This window comes from Narcine bancroftii, chromosome 6, assembly GCF_036971445.1.
Source record: "Narcine bancroftii isolate sNarBan1 chromosome 6, sNarBan1.hap1, whole genome shotgun sequence".
Classification (NCBI taxonomy): domain Eukaryota; kingdom Metazoa; phylum Chordata; class Chondrichthyes; order Torpediniformes; family Narcinidae; genus Narcine; species Narcine bancroftii.
In genome coordinates, this window is record NC_091474.1 from 156,933,470 (window position 1) to 156,955,065 (window position 21,596).

The following is a 21,596-nucleotide window of genomic DNA, read 5'->3' on the forward strand; positions in this document are numbered from 1 at the left end:
AAGTTAATGCTTGGGTCTTCCCAGACAGAGAGTCGAGCCAAATGTAAACAGTTAAATTGTAAACAGGATGCTATAATGCAAAAGACAACACACATCAAGACGATATGGAAAAAGAATTTATTCAGAAGTCAAGTTCACATAATTTCTGAGAAGTTTCATTGTAATACAAGTATTCATTAGTCAAAACACTGTATTAGGTTGTGCATTAGAAAACTTTAAAACACGTGTTTGCTTCTCCCAGTGAGATCCATTAACAGATGGAATTCGACCAACAACAAGCAAACTTCAAACTGACTGAGAAAACACAAAAAACTGCACATGCTGGAATCTTGAGCAGCCAAAGGATTGCTGGAGGAACTCATCAGGTCAGACAGCATCCATTTGTAGAAATGGTTAGTTAACATTTTGTGTCTGAACCCTTTATCAAGACCAAGATAGAATAGGTAAAACACATAAACAAAGAAGGAAAGATGGTAGGGGAGGGTCGCTGAGGTAATTGAGTCGAGGACAAAAGGCTTGTGAGATGAAGAGACAGGTAGAGGGAGAAACTATTAGGAAGAATGTTGGAGAAAGCAAAGTTAGTGAAAGCGAGCAAGAAAAATAAGTAAAGGAATGGGGAAAGAAGAGATAGAAACAGTTAAATCTGACATGTCACTGTGTAGTGAACTGGGATTCACTGGAAGTGTTCTGTACTGATGAAGGTCCTGCCTCCCGGCCCCTCCCCTGGGGGCCCGTATTTCACCCTGGTTTCCCACCTAAACCCAGAACCCCTCTGAAGCCTATTCATGAACCCTACCTGTGCTGCAAGCTAATAAAATTCAATAGGGTGTCTATTTTCCAACGGCAGATGCACAGGATGGTGGACAAGTATGGATTGAAGGCTACCTTCCCCTACCTCGACAATGTCACCATCTGTGGCCACACTGTGGAAGACCATGATACCAATCTCCAGAGCTTTCTCCTCATGGTGAGAGCCCTGAATCTCACCTACGATTCTGACAAGTGTGTATTCAGGACTACACGACTGGCTATCCTTGGCTACATGGTGGAGAATGGCGTCATTGGCCCCGGCCCTGATAGAATGCACCCCCTATTAGAGCTTCCCCTCCCCAGAACCACAAAGGCTTTGAGGAAAGGCCTGGGGATTTTCTCATATTATGTCCAGTGGGTCCCTCAATACGCCGACAAAGTTCGTCCCCTCATATAGGCCACCTCTTTCCCCCTTTCAGCTGAAGCCCAGACAGCTTTTAATTACCTCCAAAGTTACATTGTGAAAGCTGCCATGAACACAGTAGACAAAAATGTACCTTCCCAAGTGGAAAGTGACGCTTCGGATGTAGCTCTGGCCACTACTCTCATTCAGGCAGGAAGGCCAGTTGCCTTTTTCTCATGGAGGCTTCAAGGCCATGAGCTCCAAAACCCGTCTGTGGAAAAGGAGGCTCAGGCCATTGTAGAAGCCGTAAGGCACTGGAGGCACTACCTGGATGTTAGAAGATTTATGCTCCTCACGGACCGGCACTACGTCGCATTCATGTTCAGTAACGCTAAGAGGGGCAAAACCAAGAATGACAAAATTTCTAGGTGGAGGATTAAACTCTCTATCTACAGTTTTGGCATCACCTACCAGCCAGGAGTCCTTAACGACTCTCCAGATGCCTTATCCAGGGGATGCTGTGCTTCCACACACACTGGTCAACTGTGGACCATACACAATGAGCTCTGCCATCCAGGGGTCACCCGCATGGCTCAGTTTATCGTCCCGCAATTTTCCCTACTCAATAGAAAACATCAGGAAAAGGCTGAGTGCAAGCCGCACTTCTGTTGCCCCATGAAAGTGCACCTGATTAAATCATCCAGGCCCTTCGAATGGCTCAGCGTTGATTTAGGGGACCTCTCCCCTCCACCACGAATGGGAGCATCTACTTTCTCTCGGTCATCGATGAGTACTCCCACTTCCCATAGCCATCCCGTGCCAAGACACATCTGCGTTATCCATTATGAAGGTCCTAGACTCAATTTTTACCCTGTTTGAGTATCTTGGCTATATTCATAGTGACAAGGGCTCAGCCTTCATGAGCAATGAGCTGCGTCAGCACCTGCTGGTGAGGGGCATTGCATTCAGCAGGACTACCAGTTACAACCCCCGGGGAATGGGCAGGTTGAAAAAGAGAGAATGCCACGATTTGGAAGGTTGTCAAACTTGCCCTGAAACAAAAAGGCCTTCCAGACCTGTGCTGGCAGGATGTCCTCCCCATCGTGCTCCACTCAATTCGGTTGCTACTCAGCACTGTGACCAGTGCTACTCCTCATGAGCTCATGTTTACATTCGACAGGTCAATATCAGGTCATTCCCAGCCTGGCTCACTAGTCCTGGTCCGATCCTTCTCAAGAAGCATGTGAGGAGAAGCCAAGACTGACCTGGTGGAAAGGGTGAAATTGCTCCATGCCAACTCCACGCACGCCTTCGTGGAGTACCCAGATGGCAGTGAGGACACTGTCTCCATCAGGGATCTGGCACCTGCCAGAACAGTGGATTCGTTGCCTCAGGTGCCCCATGAGCTACCGAGCATTTTCTCCCCACTCCCACTCTGGGCCTCGGGACCAAGTTCAGGTGGAGGGTGAACCCCCCTCTATCATCGAGCCAGAGCCCCAGCCTACTACCCTTCCATCACAGGTGGACCAGAAGACTCAAGGAGCCCAAGGCCCCCTGGTGCTAAGGCACTCCACCAAGATCTCCATCTCCGACTGACTGAATCTGTAAATAGTATTGTAAATGTATCTCTTCTGAGCCTTTACCAGCTTTTGGTCCTTGTTCTCTTCATCCATAGACCATTGATTCTGAAGGAAGGGGTGAATGTTGTGAACTGGGATTCACTAGAAGTGTCCTATGCTGACAACTGGTCCCAACTCCCGGCCCCTCCCCTGAGGGCTTGTATATAACCCTGGTTTCCCGCCTAAACCTAGATCCCCCCTGAAACCTGTTCATGAACCCTACCTGTGTTGTAAGCTTATAAAAGTGTTAGTTATCCCTTTTATCAATGCTACACACTATATGATGGTTGGGGATTTAAAGTGGTTGATTACTGGAAGCTCAAATTTATACTCACAAATGTAGGTTCTAGTGAAGTCATCACCCAATCTTCATTTGGTCTCATCAATGTAAAGATAACCACATTGATTATACAAAATGCAGTAGGTTAGATTGGACAATGTTCACTATAAAGTTCGGGCTCACCTGTAAGGTCTGTTTGTGTCCATGGATGCAGGTGAGGGAGGAGATGTAGGAGATGTGGGTTCCAACAGTGATGTGCCTGTCCTTGGTCTTATCCATTGTCAGGGTGAGGCTTCATGTAAACTTGAGAAACAACACATCATACTCCTCCTTGACAGCCTTACATCTAATGGCCCCATCTGATTCCACTGTTTCCATTTCTGTTTTGCTTTTTCCTGTACTTATACTCTCTCTCTCTCTCTCTCTCTTTCCCCGACCCCCCCCCCCCAACTTTGCCTTCATAATGGTTTATCCCTCTCCCTGTCTCCGGCTCCCACTCCTTCTGAACTGTGCCCCTCCATCAGTTTCTTACCCCATTTAAATTTGTAATTTCATCTATATTTTTCCTATCACAACATTTGAACAAAGAATAAGACATCAAGAACAAAATAATCATTTTGTTACAGGACAAACTGTAACATTTATAATGTGTTCAGAAAACAGAACAATTCCACTTTGTTACAGACCATTTCACTTCCTTCTATGCCTAAAATTCTCTTGTCAGCCTTGTGTCTGGAGGGATGAGAAATGGTTAGGTTAAATACTGATAAAATTAATCGACTCTGAAAGCACTGCACCTTGAAAACAGGAACAACGACTGAAATTCTTGTGCAAAACCCCTTGAGGAATTCCGATAATCTGGGATACCAGACTGTTAGACAGCCTTTCTTCATCTGAAATATTTTTTCCAAGAATCCTGAATCAATTATTGTATTCAGAAATTTCTGAGGACTAGATCTTTTTTAAAAAAGATGGATATTCACTGAATGGTATTAAAGCTGAGCCAGGCAGTTGGCTCTACATTTTTCTGCCTGTGAACTGTTCTTGAATTCTGTCAAACTGTAGTTCAATTTCCTGTTGCTCAGATTTGTTATAGTGCTACATTTAGAAATAGGAGTTTTTACGTTTGAAATACTTGTGTGAACATCTAGATCAGTGGTTTTCAAACTGCCCCCTTAAACTCACATTCCATCTTAAGCAATCCCTATGCTTAAATGCTCTGTGATTGGTAAGAGATTGCTTAAAGTGGAATGTGAGTGAAAAGAAAAAGTTTGAAAACCACTGTTTTAATCGCATCCAACGGACTCATTATGTGCACAGTTTAATAACCAAAGGAAATGGGCCAATAACAATTTTTCTCAAGCAAAATATTTCAGTAACAATTGGGTCTAGAGCAGTGCTTCTCTACCTTCCCTTCCCCCTCACATACCACCTTAAGCAATCCCTTACTAATCACAGAGCACTGATGGCATAGGGATTACTTAAAGTGGTATCTGAATGGAAAGAAAAAAGGTTTAGAACCACTGAACTATCAGAATGAGGCAATAGTGGAGTGATCACCTGAAGTGATGAGGTTTGTAGTGGTATAGAAGATAATGTCCTGAAGAAAGTCTCAGGGTAACTAAAAGGAGGTGTTCAAGAGCTGACCTCTGCCTCAGCAATGTAGAAATCAGTATACCCAACCACTATCTGAGCATTTGATAGTAAAGTTGGGTTGATGCAAAGTAAGAGAAGATTAGTGCATTAAGGGTTGGGGAGGAGGCTGACATTTAACTGGGTGAAGGGTGGAGAAGCTCATACCAAATTTGTTCATTTATTATCACCTGACTGTGCATATATAACCAGTGTTTCTCTAGCCCATGGTGCATAAACATATAAACATAATATATTTCTAACACAACACATAATAATCACATACATATATAAAAATATAAAGTAAAATAAATATGCATAAATATTCTGAAATAATATACTTGATTTCATGTATAGTAAATCCAAGGTTACAGGATATTTTTCATCAATCTCACAGCCTGCAGGTAGAAACAATTTCCCAGCCTGAACTGGCAGTCCTGATTTTAATGCTCCTGTATCTCCTGCTTGATGGTTCTATGTGATGGATGGTAGGGATCCTCAATAATTTTTTGAGCCCTATTTAAGTAGCACTCCCAGTAAAATGTGGTCAGTAGAGGATAGGGAAGCCCCATGATTTTCTTGGCCATTTTAAGGATCCTCTGTGTGGACTTCCAGTCCGATGCTTTGCAGCTGCCATACCACACAATGAAGCAGCCAGACAGGACACTCTGTCATCAATTAGAGATTAAAAGTTCAAGAACAGGATGTTTGCTGAAGGTGGGAATGTCCAAGAGGAGGAGTATTGCGAAGATGGGCAAGCAGGTCATTAGTGGGGGGGGTCGGTGTTCCTTGTCAGAGAAATATGTTCGAAGGAGGAAGCAATGGAAGAAGTTCAGCATCATGGCGGGCTTATAATTTGTTGAAGGGAGGACATAGAGATACAAAGGTGAGATCTTTTCCAAAGACAGAATGTTCAGCATTGGAGAGGGAGAGGTCCAAAGGGGTGGTGAACACACACTATTGGAATCAGAGCTAGGGCCAGGTGTGAAGTCAGAAGAAGTAAGATGCATGAATGTCTCTGGAAATGGTGGAGATGTTTAGTGATTGGCAAAAGGGGGCTTTAAGGAAAGGATAGAGAAGAAGGGGTTTGGAGAGGTGTGGAGGTGGATCATGGAAATGAAATTGGGGGCGGTTGGAAGAGGAGGCAGGATAGTGGGCAGGGAACGAGTGGGGAAACCCATGTAGAACACCGGGAGACTTAGTAATGGGGTGGGTGTGGAACAGTTGGAGAAACAGGAGGCATTCCAGGAAGAGTAAGTCAGTGGCCTAAGATTTAACTAGCCTTGAAAAGGCACCAAAATAAATTTGAACCAAAATCTGGGCTGTGTTTAATTTGTACGGTACCAACATGTATTATTTACCCATATGTCGGAAAATGTTATCTCTACCGTTATAAAATTCGCTAATGAGGCCAATTATTTTTGAGAGTGGGTGCTGACTAATTTCACATAAGCTCAGACCATCTGCTTTTCTCTCAAATACTTCCACATGTGGAAAATTGAAAACAAGTGGTTTGACATCCTTGTGCTGAATCACTCAATTTGTGAAGCAGATTCCAGTTCCGGTAGCCAAATAGCTTAGAGATGACACAACTAAACCAAGAGAGATCTGGGATGAAGTAGTAATTAGAGTGAAACTCACAGAAGAGAAATAAATGAATGATAAATTAATTATAATAAAATTGATCAATTTATTATTATCAATTTTAAATTAATTAAATAATTAATAAGATTGTTTTACAAGTGTGAGTTTACATAAAATAACCTTTCAGATGTTGGTCGAAAAAGAAAACACTGGCTAAAACCCTCTGTAACTAATATTTCTGAATTTAAAGTTATGCTAATTGGCATGTTTTGTTATCTTGAGATCTCCACATGGTGAGAGTTAAGTTTTCTTATGTGTGTCCAGAAGTTACAGACACATTTTAGCAAGTTCCTGTCTGCTATTTTAATTTCAGTGACAGCTCTATAATGCTTCACATATCATTTATTTTACCCCAATGGGTAGAGACTGGCACCAGTCAACTTGTTGTATTTCAGTCTTTCAGCCAATGCAGTGACGATCACCAGACTGTTAACTCAGGGAAGTCATCATTGCTGAGTCTGTTCTTGATCACATCTATAGCTCCTCTCGCTGCGTTCAGCTGTGTTTCCCCAACTGCTGAGATACATCAGTTGAGTGGAAACTGGAGAGTGAATAGGTTGGGGGTGAGGGTTGTCCATAGTGATACTTACATAATGTAGCACTGTAGACTATGAAAGGCCCACCAAAGGTTCATAATAACTAAATTCACTTGTCTTTGACACACTCAGAGGTCGTTGAAAAAACTATAATTTAATGATAAAACATTGACAAAACAGAATATTTTAACTCCTTAGCATAAGGCAATGCACGACATCAGACGCAAAATAGCAATAATGACCATTTAAAATTTTTTTTGAGATCCATCATGGTAACAGGCCCTACTGGCCCAGGAGCCCAGGCCTCCCAAATACACCCATTAGCCTACTAAACCTCATACATTTTTACAATGTGGGAGGAAATGGGAGCATTCAAAGGAAACCCACGCAGTCACTGGAAGAACACACAAACTCTTTATAGACACAAAAATCTGTAGACACTGTGGTTGAAGTAAAAACACAAAGCTGGAGAAACCCAGCTGGTCAAACAGTGTCCTTTATATAGCAAAGTTTGAAATACATAACTAACGTTCATAAACGGCGGATTTAAACCTGGGTCACAGATGCTAACTGCTATGTTAATCACTTCACCCAAGTTTATCACTGTTTCATTCAATCATTTACCAGAAGTTGGTAAAACCACACATAGAGTATTATGTGTAGTTCTGGTTGCCTAGTTTTAGAACGAGGTAATTAAACTGGAAATGTTCCAGAATGACATACGTTACTGGGACTAGACGGTTTGAGATATAAGGAAAGATTGGACATGCTGGGGCTTTTCCCCCCCTGCTAAGGGGTGATCTTAGAGAAGTATACAACATCATGAGGGGCATAGATAAGATGAATGGTCACAGTTTTTTTTACCAGAATAGGTGAGTCTAAAAGTAGAGAGTTTAGATTTAAGGTGAGAGGAGAGATCACCAACCAGCTTCCAGAGGAGATGATAGAAGTGGTACAATTGCAACCTTTAAAAGATATTGAATGGGAAAGGTATGGAGGAATATTGGTCAAATAGGACTGGCTTATGTTGGCAACTTGGCTGGTGCCATGAACAAATTTGGCCAAATCACCTGTTTTCATGCTTTACAACTCTACAACTCAGCATAAACACAAGTAAATATATCCTCAGAATCTAATCTGTTATTGGATCAAGGTAACATGATGGCCTAGCAGATAAGATAGGCCATCATGTTACCTTCTTGACAGATGCTTTGAGTCAGGTTCTATTATGGTTTTGGTGTATCCTTTGGTGTGGTATAATTTCAATATTGAGTGAGTTTTTTTATAAACTGTGGGGACCAGTTGCCACAATATTCTCTTTGTTTTCAGATGACAGACAATGAATTACTGGGGCTCTCCCAATGACTTAGAATGATTATCCATTTAACTATAGAGATGAAGCTCCTGGACTTAATCTCTTGCTTTCATTGAAATAGATGACCTAGAGGAGGATAATGAGGCTGCAGTCCAATCAACATTCCAATGTTAGTAGTGGAGGATTGCACTCTGAATCTCTGTGATCAGTATTCAGAGGGAGCCTGGACAGCATTTTGGGAGATGATTTGTTTGAATGAGCCAATTGACTCAATCCAAAGATTTAATCAGCCAATACTTTCAAAGATTGGACATCAAATAATTACTCAGAGCAGGAATTCTAAATGACTAATCAATTGGCTGAAAGCATTTCACTCCCTAGTCCTGAGAAAAGTTTTTTTTAATCTGCAGCTTGGAATAAGGTTTTTAAAAGGGCTCAGGCCTGAAACATTAGTTGTATATCTTTATCTTTGTTACATAAAGAATTCTGTGTGGTTTGCTGAGTTTTCCAGTATTTTTGTTTAAACTACAATCACATTGTCTGCAGATTTTAAATCCTAAATTTAAATGTAGACATAAAGCATGGAAACAGGCCCTTTCGACCCTCGAGCCTGTGCCACCCAATTGACCTACAACCGATAGGCTTTGAAGGGTAGGAGGAACAGGAGCACCTGGAGGAAACTCATACACACACAGGGAGAATGTTAGTACTTACAAACAGTGCAGGATTCAAACGCCAGTCGCTGGTGCTGTAACAGCATTGTGCTAATTGCTATGCCAGAGGTGGCCAAACTTGCTTAGCATATGAGTCACATATTATAAACTTCAGATGTTTGAGAGTTGCCTGGGTGAGAGTCTGTGGTCAGGGCATCGGGAACTCCGGTGGGTGGGTGGCCGGGGCCCAGGCAACAGTGCACTTTTGGGGTCTAAGGAGCTTGGATGGGAGGGTGGCCGAGGCATGAGGAACTCGGGGTGTTGGGAGTTCGGTTGGGTGGGCGGCCAGGACGTTGGGTGTTCAGATAGGCGTGAGGCCGGGGCCGAGGCAAGACGCCACGGTTAGGGGGTTGGGAGCTCTGGAGGGCAGGCGGCCTGGATCACACACTCCACTAATTTCACTGCCCACAGCACAGCCACACATGCTACAATCACAAGCCACGTGCAATAAAGCTACCACTGTGAGCACCTGTTATTGCATTTCCTACCTCAGCCAACACATTTCCATGAACCGCACGTTATATGTCAGAGAGCAGCATGTGGCTCGCAATCTGCAGTTTGGCCACTCCTGGGCTACGCTAACCGTGCTGCCCATTTTATTGTTTAACTTCACAGTCAAGGTCCTGTTTAGATCTAATTCTCTTCAGCTTCCCAGTACTTAAAAACTTGGGCAGTGTTCCTCTCGGCCTCACATTTTGCTGGAAAACACTTGGCCGTCTGGATTTTTCCTCATCACAGAGGAGTCTAAATAGAAACCATTTTGTTGCTGTTGGGTGTTATTGGTAGCCCCAATAATGATGCAGACAGAAGACTGAGGGGAACGATAGGCTTTATTAAGCAAGAGACTGCTGGCCCAGGTCTAGGCTAGGAAAATGAGTGGGAAGGAGAGGGGACTTGACCTTTATGTCCAGGGGTCACATGGGAAGGATCAAGGGAGGAGCTAAGGTAGGGAGACCCCCAGAGGATAGGGCAGCCAGTACATACAGCCATATCACCACAGTTGCTTTGCCTGAATTCTTTGCCATGCACATGTACATTTTTGAGAGATAAATAGTATTTTTTATTAGATTCACATCTTTATGGAGTGAAATTTGGTTGATTTCTGTGTATTTACCAAACACCTTTTAAAACTTATTTTGTTGTATTTTAACAACAGTGGCCCTATATGCAGAACTCCCCTTTTGTCCGAGTTTTGATGGTGGCTAATTTTTATTCCTTACAATTTCAATTGATGCTGCAGTACAATAGAGATGGGATGTGAGATGCAAGAAGTAGGTGGGAGATGACCTTAAAATTTGCTGCACTGGCCACTGGTGATGGAATCTGGGAGAATGAGAAGTGCCTATTGGGATGTGGCAGTTCTATGCTGTGTCCGTTGGGGTATCTTTCACATTGGTGTCATTGTGGAAAGGGAATCTCTGGAGTGACTAGCTGATATTTGGCAGAAGAGGCCTTTAAGTTTTGATTCCTGTGATGGCACAGCCTCGACAGCTTTGGCAATGATGGCAGGAAAGTAACATTGATTTTGGAGACTTTGAATGTGGTATCTTTAAGAAGCTGGCTGAATAAACTGATGGCTCCGTTCCTGCTACTAGTGGTTTTTGATTAATTACCATCACCAGGTTTCAATGCCTCTGTTGTCATAGTTTAGCTCAAATATTTTTTTTAATGATCAGCAGAACAAAGGAAATAATTGGAGGACATTTTGAGAAAAGAAAGCTAAATTAAATTAGAATGAGAATAAAAAAAACACTGGGCAAAAAATGTCCAATGAAATCTGTCCCAGCACCAGAAATCTGCTGGTTTTAGTCTCTTGGCTACTGGTTGGCTGACTTTGTGAAGAGGGTTAGATTCCACTTCAGCCATGGCACCCACTGGGAATTTATTTCCTGGGATCTAGAACTTGACATTCGGGAGATTATCTTGGTTTTTTTTATTGGAGGAATGATATTGTGGCCATAATGGAGCTTGATGCTTTAATTGTGCACAGTTAAAGTTTTCCTTCCCCCCCCCCCCCCCCAACCCCTGTGCCCCATGCTGCCCAGTCCCAAACACAACATGTGTAAGATATTTTTTACCTCTGGCCCACCAGGGCTGTTTTAGTGTTAGTGTGTAGAATTCAAGCTTTTTCAACAGCTGAAACCTAAATGGTATACAAAAATATCATCATATAATTGATCAGAGTTAATTTGACATTTTGGAGGTACTTTGACCATTTATAATGTAGGTGGAGAAAACAACCAGGAAAATATGATCTGGTGTGTTTGTCACAGAAAATCAGAAACCGCACATCTCTGACCATTGCCTCTATGGGGAGTGGATACTTCCAGTATGTTACCTGATTGCCATCACTGGATTTTATTCTAATGACCATGCAGGTGAAGTAAAGAGTAAAGCAAAATAGTGATAATAAACCGAGATAATCAATCAAAGAAGAATTTGTTTTGTTCACTCCCTGCAATAAACTATCAATCTTTAAACAAGATTACTTTTAAGATCTCACATCAGCCAGTGAACAAAGGTACCATCTACCCATGAACTTAAAAACAAGCTGCAGACTCTGGAAATCTGAAATTAAAACAAACTCCCAGCAAGCCAGGCAGCATCTGAAGAAAGTTACTAATTTTGTTTGAAGATCTTTCCTCAGAATCCAAAGAGAGAAAACAAGTTAAATTTAAATTCAAAAGATTGAGTCTTGTCTAATAGTGGATGTCAAATGAAATGGTGAAGGTATTTCATAAATGATGGTTGCCATGCACAAATCGTTTGTTTTAAATTTTCACATATAGATGTGAGCATTAAAAGGCCATCTGTCCATTGAGAAAGTGGTGATGAGTTGCTGGCTTAAACAGCATGGTCACTCTGATGGAAATAGTTCAAGGAATAGTAATTTCATTTTTATTTCTGCTATACGTCTTGAAGTGGGGCTTGTGGCTGATGGTTGTTCCTCACTGCAGCTGAATTGTCTTGAACCATCAAGGTTCAATATTAAAAAATGCCAGTCATCTGAAACAAAAACAGAAAAGAAGAAATAGATTTTGCTTCTCTATCCACAGATGCTGCCTGACCTGCTGAGCTTTTTCAATTTTCTTTAAGCTTTATGCGTTCAGCAAATGATAACCTGCCGAATTGTCACAGTATGTTAGTTCTTGGAGATTGACCCCATGATGTGCCAGTAAAGGAAGGAATGAAAGATGACAGTAATCGATGGGTTGCCAATGTGGGCTTCTTTCATGCAAAATCCCAGATCAAATGGAATAAAATTGAATTTAAATTATTCTCTTATCAAAAGCCAATGAACAAGATGTTAAGTTGCCATTAGGGAAGTGTTTCAGTGTCTGTAAATAGTTTTGTGCTGGTTCCAAGAATCATTATTACTTTGAGTCATTGTTATTTTAACTTTAAATTAATCTTGCTCTACTCTATCAACCACACCATCCATGTTAATCTTTTTCCTGAGTGTTAAGTGAATTGATCATTGGGTCTGATTCATTTGATTGAATATAAATTCCAAACTAATGCAGTAGTCTGTTATATGATGGCATTATACTGTTATGGGCCCAGAGGACCCCAAAACCCAGTAGCAATAGAAATTCACCAAGAGAAATGGTTACTTAAACAAAAGTTATTTTAATTTTCTTTAAACATAAAAACAGGATCAAACTTTAATTTATTACTATTAACTTAACCCTCCTAATTCTAAGTGTATGTGTATGTAATGTGTACATGTTCAAAAAAATTATTTGATTCACAGTCCAATCTCACTTCTCACTCATCCAAGCTCACCGGTATCAGGCAATTCTTATACTGTGCACAGAATTTAACATTTATGAATTTTCACCAAGCTCTAATGAAAAGCTAAATGGTTACCACTCAGGAAGGTTCTTGTTGGTTTCAGAGAGAGATTTATTGTTTATGGACACACACAAACTGATTTCCCATGATCAGTGACTTCAGTGTCTTGCCAATGAAACCTGCCCCATCATGGGTTTTCCAAATGATAACCTCTTCTTCCATGCCACCACAGAGTTCCTCGTTTCCCTTATTATAGGAAAAATACTCTAGCCAGCCATTTCCTCTTGTAAGGACCACAAGGGTTTTCACCATGCTGAACTCAGAACTCACAACCCATCTTCAACAAGCTACTAGCTTGTCATGCTGCAGCTTCCAAAAGCCACTGCAGAACACCAACTGAATTATCTCTTTCTTAGAGAAAGCCTGTTTGATCTTTTCTCTCTCTCTCTCTCTCTCTCTCTCTCTGCTTGCAAAACCACATGACCTTCTTAGAAAAGCAAACTGCAACCAGACAGATTGCTGGCACTGGAATCTGTTGCTTTCAAAACAATCGTCGATTTACTCCACAGCATCAGTCAAATTTACACCTACTTGTGAAGTCTCCAGAGGCATTCTTCAAAGTTTCTGTAAAGCCACTGTGAACATGATGTCTCTCCTTATGCATAGCTCTTACATTTTAAATGAGATCTCTTTTATGAAGTGTTTCTCTATTTGTGGTGACCTACACTAAACCCCCGACAATCTATCTCTTATAAAAAACATATGTATGTATAATATAAAATATAATAAACCTCGTAACAATACTGTGAGCAATATGTTTAAATATGAGAAATAATGTACTTAGTTCATCAATGCATATGGAGAATTCCCTCTTAGGATATCATCAATGTCTCACTGCAGCAGTCCATCTTTCTGCTGGAGAATTTTGGTGTGATTTCCACTAATGTGGTAAACGTATGGCTGAAGAGATGGTACACGGGCATGGTTTCAAGTTCTTGAATCATTAGAATCTTTTCAGGGGTGGGGTAACCTGTACAAGTGGGGTCCATTGCTCCCAAACCTGAGGGAAATCAATATCCTGGCAGAGAGAATTTCTAATGCTGATGGTGGGGGTGGGGGGGGGGGGAGGTAGTCATTTAAAACTAGATTTGCCACAGGGTGGGATCCAAAGTGAAAAGGCAGAGGAAGAGGCGGTTGGTGCACAAGAATTGACAGATGGTAGGGAGATTGTGTGGAAGGACAGGAGAAGGGGAAAATTGCAGACATTGGGATGTGTTGCAATTCAATATGGACACAGAGTTAAAAGTAACTAATAAAGGGATAAAGGTTTTTCATTTAAATGCATGGAGCATAAGAAATAAATTTGATCTGCTCATTGGCAGGTATGATGTTGTGACTATCATGGAGTCATGACTAAAGGATGGATGTCATTGGAAGCTTAATTTCCAAGGTTATACGGTGTACTAAAAGGATAAGCAAGTAAGTAGAGGGGGTGGCATTGCTCTCTTGGTAAGGAACAATATGAAATAATTAGAAAGAGGTGACATAGGATCAGAAGATATCAAATCATGGTGGATTGAGTTAAGAAATGGCAAGGGTCAAATGACACTGTTGGCAGACCTCTGAACAGTAGCTGGAATGTGGAGAACAAATTACAACAACAAATAGAAAAGGTGTGTCAGAAGGACAATGTTATGGTGGTCATGGGGGATTTTAACATGCAAATAGATTGGGAAAACCTAGCTGGGACTAGATCTCAAGAGAGGGAATTTGTAGATATGGCTTTTTCAAGCAGCTTGTGGATGAGCCCACTAAGGGATTGGCTGCATGGGATTGGATGTTGTATAATGGACCAGAGATTATTAGACACCTTAGAGTAAAGAAACTATTAGGGTATGAGCTCAATTTGACATTTAACAAGGTGAAACTAAAGATAGAAGTGTTGATATTCCATTTGGGTAAAGGGAATTACAGTGGCATGAGAGAGGAACTGGCAAAAGTAGATTGGTGGGGGGCACTAGTAGGAAAGAGAGCAGAGCAGTAATGGATGCAGTATCTGCAAGAAATGTGGAAGGTACAGGATAGATACATACCAAAAAAGAGGAAATATTCAAATGAAAATAGGGCCCAACTATGGCTGATATGGGAAGTTAAAACCAATGTATAAGCAAAAGAAAGGGTATACAAAAAGCAAAAATTGGCAGGAAGATAGAGGATTGGGAATTTTTAGCTTACAGATGGTAACTAAAAATATCACAAGGAGGGAAAAGATAAAGTATGAAAGTAGGCTAGCAAATAATATTAAAGAGGAATCAAAAACCTTAATTTAGAAAAAGTAAATGAGAGGTGAGTGTAGATAAAGGACTATTAGAAAATGATATGGGAGGTGAGGAGATGGCAGAGGAACTAAATGTAGAAGACATTAGCTGTGTGCCAGATATCAAAGGGTATCAAGGGAGGGAAGGGAGTGCAGTTACAATTTCAAGGGAGAAGATGCCCATGAAACTGAATGGTCAAAGGGTGGATAAGTCTCCTGGACCAGATGGATTACACCCTCGAGTTCTGAAAGAAATAGTAGAGGAGGGGGCGTGACAAGATGCCGTAAGGATCAGACGTGCCTTCCAGTCCTCTCCTGACTCTATCTTATTGTTTTGTCTAGAAATGCCTGTTAAAATTCTTTAAAAGTTTAGATAATTTCAGTGCTGTTAATTTAACTTATGATGGTACAATTGGTGGAAAAGAGCAAAAAAAAACAACAGATCATCAAAAAACTACATTTTCCAAAAGTTCACCTTTTGGAGCCTACCTACAGGAAAGACACCGGGACTCAGCGTGAAATGGATCCCAGGAGAGAAGTACAGTGTTCGGATGCAGAGCTCTATGTTACATCGGTAGAGCCCCCGAAAGAGGGCACCAAACAGCCTTTAGAACAAAGAGTCACTCAAAGGCATTTGTCATCTGTAGAGGTGGCGCTGCAAACTGCATCTCTTGAGATAGAAAAACCTATACAACTTGATGTACTGGGAGAACTTAATACATTATGGACTGGGGAAAACCCTGGCCAGCGTCCTCCAGTCATTGCTGGAGAGGCTGTGCTGGGGTTTCCACACGCAGTCATACTACAAGGAAGGCAACCAGAATGAAGAAAGGAACAGAAGATCCTTTGGTTATGCAGAAGAAGCAGGAATCTGTTGAGCCAAAATCTCTTCCAATTGAAAAGATTTTTGTGAATCTTGAATCTAAATTATCTTATACAATGCAGGGATTAATCAAGATTATGACTGAACTTGGTACTAGGTTTAATACTCTGGTGAAAATACATTCTCAACAGATGGCTGAGTTTGGAGCTTTTAAGCTTGAAGTGAGAGATAAATTTAATTCGTGTGAAGAAGATATAGATGAAATACGGGATCAAGTTTTTGATGTGACCAAAATGGTCGAAGACTTACAAACTCAAAATAAAAATTTGGTGAAAAAGATTGATTATTTGGAAAACCAATCCAGACGGAACAATATAAAGATTATTGGTTTGCTGGAAGGTATGGAGGGACCAGACCCAAGAAAATTTTTTACTGAATGGATTCCGCAGGTGCTGGGTCAAGAACATTTCCCGGAAGGTATAATACTGGAACGTGCTCACAGAGCCTTGCGTAGAAGACCTATTTCAGGTCAAAGTCCAAGACCTGTTTTGGTTCATTGCTTGAATTATTACGACAGAGAAATAATTTTACGAGTGGCTATTAGAAATGCATAACAGAGAAAATCACCCTTGATGATTCAAAATAATCGAGTTTTCTTCTATGCGGATGAGTCAAGAAGTTATGTTCCAACGACGGGAATTCAATCCTGCTAAAGAGTTGTTGTGGAAGAAAGGTTACAAGGCAACCTTTAGATATCTAGCTGTTTTGAAGGTTTTCCAAGATGGTTGCCAACCAAAATTCTTTGATTCTCCAAAGGAAGCTATAGCATTTGCTCAAGAGCTGCCAATTACTCAGTTTCAACAGAGACATAGTCCGCCGCGATCTCTAAGGAGACAAGAGATGGAAGAAGAGCCGTGCTCCAAGAAGGAATGGTTGTAATGGTGACTCGGCAGTTGGAGCTGATTAAAAGAAGAGTTGTCCTTTTTTTTTTCTAATTTTTTTTTTAAAAAAGGGATATTAAATAATGATGATGTTAGTTTAAGATGAAGTGAGAGTTGGGGGAGAGAACTGGATAGGCACTATTTCCTGAAAGTCATCTGCTACGTGTGAGTTATCTCACACCCTTTTTTTTTGGGAGTTACTGCATTGCGCGGTTTAGACGGGAGGGGGTATTTTTAACCTCCTACCCGTTTTTTTTCCTTTTTTTTTGCATTATTAGATTAAAGAGTGAAGGGGTTTTTTTTTTTGTTTAAATATAAAAAAAAGCATAAGAAACTATTTGATTGTTTAAAAAACTAAAAATTGATGTGGTTTTTTTTGTAAAGTTTATTCAGTAGATAAGGAATATCTGAAATTTAAATGTGAATGGGATGGATAAGTTTTTTTTAATATTTTTTCTTTAACTTTAAGGTGAAGGAGTGGTAATTCTGGTGTATATTATTTTGCTATTTTAGTTATAGAACGAAGGGAATAATGGTGAAAGTTATAAATTGAATTGTACAATTCTTAATGAGGCTTGAATTTTGTTTGTGGTTTATGCTCCATTTGTTGAAGATATAGATTTCGTTGTAGATGTGTTTTTATTATTTGGATATCTGAATTTTAACGTAATGATTGGGGATATTTAAATGTGGTATTGGAGCTTTTATTGGATAACTATTGAAGAGTAAAAGGGAAAAATGGTGGAAGAGTACTAAAATTGAATTGTACAATGCTTAATGAGGTTTGAATTTTGTTTTAAGATGGTGGTTTATGTGACTAATATGATGATAGATGTGAAGTTAGTTGATATTTGGTGAAGGTTTATCTTTATAGAGAAAGTTTTTTTTTCATCTTTTTTTATGCTACAATTTTTTTTAAGAATTGATTATTGTTTAAGAATTTTTGATAGATAATGTTACTAACTACTAATATTTTATATTAAGTTTGAGTTAAATATATGTTTCATCTTAACTCCGTTTGTAAAATATATGCATTTAAGTTTGATTTAAATATGTTTTTTTAAGTCTGATATCTTAGTATTAATTACTTTTCTTTTTGTTAGTATTTTAATCGGTTATGTTTTTGTTTTTTTTTGTAAGTGGGTTTTTTTTCTCACATATATTATTAACTTTATTAATTCTTCACTCTTTATTGGGGGGAAGGGGGGGTTGGACTAATTTGAGTTGGGTTAGTAATGTGTAATAATTATTGGGGAGGGTATCGTTTATTTAGATTACTGATACTGTATTGTAATTTTATTATTTTATTCTTAATTTTTTTTTAATGTAATCCTATATGTTATTCATGTTATAAAATCTTAAATAAAGTTTAAAAAAAAAGAAATAGTAGTAGAGATTGTGGATGTATTGGAATCTATAGATTCTGGTATGGTCCTGGCAGACTGGAAATTCAGAAATGTCACTCTACTATTCAAGAAGGAAGGGATGCAGCAGAAAGGAAGTGATAGGGCAGCACAGTCAGCATCGTGGTTAGTGCAACACTAACAATGCCAGCAACCCAGGTTCAAATTCAACACTGTCTGTTTGTACATTCTCCCTATGAACTTCCTCCTGGTACACTGGTTTCCTCCCACCCTTTAAAACATATGGGGGTTATAGGTTAATTGGATGGAATTGGCCAGAAGGGCCTATTACTGTACTGTATATCTAAGAAAAAAAAAGACTACTTAGCCTGACATCAGTGGTTGGGAAGATGTTGGATTCGATAGTTAAGGATGAGGTTAAGGAGGCACATGTGAAGATAGGCCAAAGCCAATATGGTTTCCTTAGAATAAGTCTTGATTGACAAACCTATTTTAATTCTTTGAAGAAGTGACAAAGAGATGAGATAAAGTAGATGCAGAGGATGTTGCATATTTGAATTTTTAGAAGGCCTTTGATAAAGTGCAGCCCATGAGGCAATGTAGCAAGAAAGGAACCCATGGTAGAACAGGAATCATATGAGCAGGGGTAGAGCATTGGCTGATTGGCAGGAAGCAGAGAGTCTGAATACAGGGATCATCGAGGTTCAAGAATATTCTTTCTCCAATTGACAAAATCAGTGAACTGGTGCGGACTCGAAAGGCCAACATGGCCTGTTTCTGCTCCGTAAATGGTTATATGGTTATGTTCTGGTTGGCTGTCGGTTGCTAGTGATGTTGGTGTTGGGGCTGCCTCTTTTTAGGCAGTATATTAATGATTATGGAATGAATGGATTTGTGACCAAGTTTGCAGGTGATATGAAGGTAGGTGGAGCAGGTAGTGTTGAGGATACAGGGAGGCTGCAGAAGGAATTTAACAGATTAGTAGAATGGGTAGAGAAGAGGCAAATGAAATACAATGTCAGAAAGGGTACAGGCATGCACTTTTGTAGAAAAAAATAAATAGATAGACTTTTTAAATGGAGATAAAATTGAAAATATCCAGAAAGAAAGGGACCTGGGAGTCCTCATGCAGGATAGCTTGATGGTAAACTTGCAAGTTGACTTGATGGTGAAATAATGCAAATGCAACACTGGCATTCATTTCAGGAGGAAAAGAATATAAAAGCAGAGATTTTATGTTGGGAGTTTATAAGGCACCAATGACGTTTCACTTAGAGTATTGTGAGTAGTTTTGGGCTCCACAATTGAGAAAGGATGTGCTGATGTTGTAGATGGTTCAGAGGAAGTTCACAACAGTGATTCCAGGAATGAAAGTGTTATCATTTAAGGAGCTTTTGACACCACTTGGCCTGTATTCGTTGGAATTTAGGAGAACGAGGCAGGATCTTATTGAAATATTGTGTATATTGAAAGGTGATGTCAGAGTAGATGTAGAAATGTTGTTTCCTATGGTGGGAGAGTCTAGGACAAGGGCACAATTTCAGGATTGAAGGGAGTCAGTCCGCTTAGAACAGAGATGTGGAGGAATTTCTACAGCCAGAGGATAGTAAATCTGTGGAATGTGTGGCCACAAGCAGCTGTGGAGGCCAGGTCATTGAATGTAATTAAGGCAGAGATTGATGGGCTCTTGATTAGCGAGTATCAAAGGTTATGGGGCGAAGGCCATTGAGTGGGACAATGGATGAGCTCATGATTAAATGGCGGGATAGATTAGATGGGCTTAATAGCCTATTTCTGCTCCTATGTCTTATGGGCTTATGGACCAATGCCCCAGCCTAACACTCATTCTTTGTATCGTAGATTTGAAACAGGAATTGAAAAGGATCCAAAGATGTTCTATAGTGGTAATCCAATGGTTGTCAATTCTTCAATCATTCTGTCATAAATTAGGCAATTGAATTTAATTGATTTGCTGCCATCTGGATAATACTGTAAGTAAAAGTTGGGAGGTTGCAAAAAAAAAAACACAACTAGTTCATCCTCTCCTTCAGCTGTGGCAAATTCTATAAGATTCGAGACATTTGTTCATGAAACCACTCAACTTAATCCAGCAATTTTATAGAATTTTATGTGCACTTTCAGAATTTTGGTGTTCTTTATATCTTATCCTTTCACAGCAACGAAGAATTTCCCGTGGTCCTGTGGCTGGAACCCCTAGGAGCTACGAACTTGTTTCTTCTCTGCTGTGCATTATATCTGCTCATTAACAGAAAACTGAGACAGGACAAACTCTTGTTATTGGCTCTCGTTCACATGCAACATGAGAATGAATTATGTAGTATGAAGTAAGGAGGGCAGGAAGTTACCTCTTTGTTCTGCAAATACAGCCATTGATTTAATGGGGTCCATTTTTTGCAGTTTTTGAGTTCCCCCATCATTTAAAAAAAGGGGGAAACAGTTGTGTAGAACAAACTGGGTAAAAGACGAGAGGATGAAATCAATCAGTGACTCTAATGTTAAAAGTTTAATTGACAATTTCATGCAACACCTTATTTTCTGCTGATCGCTATCCTTAAAAAAAATTCCAAGGTAGCTATTTGGAAAAGCAAGTGCAACACTGATGTAGCAGAGTGTAAAAGCTCACACTGAGAACTCACCTGTTGTTGATCTAGCTCCTCCCACTACGACAAATCGTTCAAATGTGTCTGAGAATGTGAGTTGAGTGGCCAGAACTTTCCAGTATTTGCAGGTGAAGCCACACCATCAGAGTGGTCTGGACCTCTTGCAGAGGTTCACTCTGGCTTTGGCCCCTCATCCACCCAAATGTGAGGTAAACAACTTGTGCATTCTTCAGGTTTAAGGAGGAGATAATGTTATTTTTCCAAAGTTAAATTGCTCGTCACAAAAATTTCCCACTTGAAGGATGTCTGAAAGGATATCCTATTGGCTAGCCTGTTATAAACAGATGCTGAACATAAAAAAAGTCACTGAAGAATTTTCTTTTCTACTCTATTTGCTGTGAATCTATAAAGGGCATCAATTCAGCATCTGGTTTGGCTAATAATGCTTAATACAGGACATCTGAAAATTATTGGCTGTAACCCACACATAACAGAATTGGTTATTGATTCCATTTGGGCTCACTGATCTCAAGAAACTTCCTCGTATAAATTCTCCTCTGAGCTTGTATTTACCCTTTGTATCAAATCAGCAAAATTAAGATTTTCTTCACAAGTCAATGGCAGGAAATGAACGAACAGTAACCACGCGCTGAATTAATTTCCACAAGAGAACTGAATATCACATTAATGATTCAGTACCCTAACCACTATATTAATATATGTTAATGGTACAGTATAGAAAGAGACCCTTCTGCCCACAGTGTTAATGCAATCATCATGCCTATCTGTACTAATCCCACCAGTATGTTTAAATTCCATATCCATCCATGATTTGCTCTTTCA

At 40.1% G+C, this 21,596-nt stretch overlaps 1 long non-coding RNA gene across 4 annotated transcripts in view; it reads left to right on the plus strand.

Annotated features, from left to right (window-relative positions):
- LOC138736634 (uncharacterized) overlaps positions 1–21,596 on the plus strand; it is a 118,630-nt gene that overhangs the window by 61,996 nt on the left and 35,038 nt on the right. For 3 of the 4 annotated variants that reach the window (XR_011340462.1, XR_011340461.1, XR_011340459.1), the window contains exon 2: positions 242–365. This is a non-coding gene — a long non-coding RNA (uncharacterized lncRNA). Of the gene's footprint in view, positions 1–241; positions 393–21,596 lie in introns of all 4 variants that reach the window. The other variant, XR_011340460.1, reaches the window with a different exon arrangement.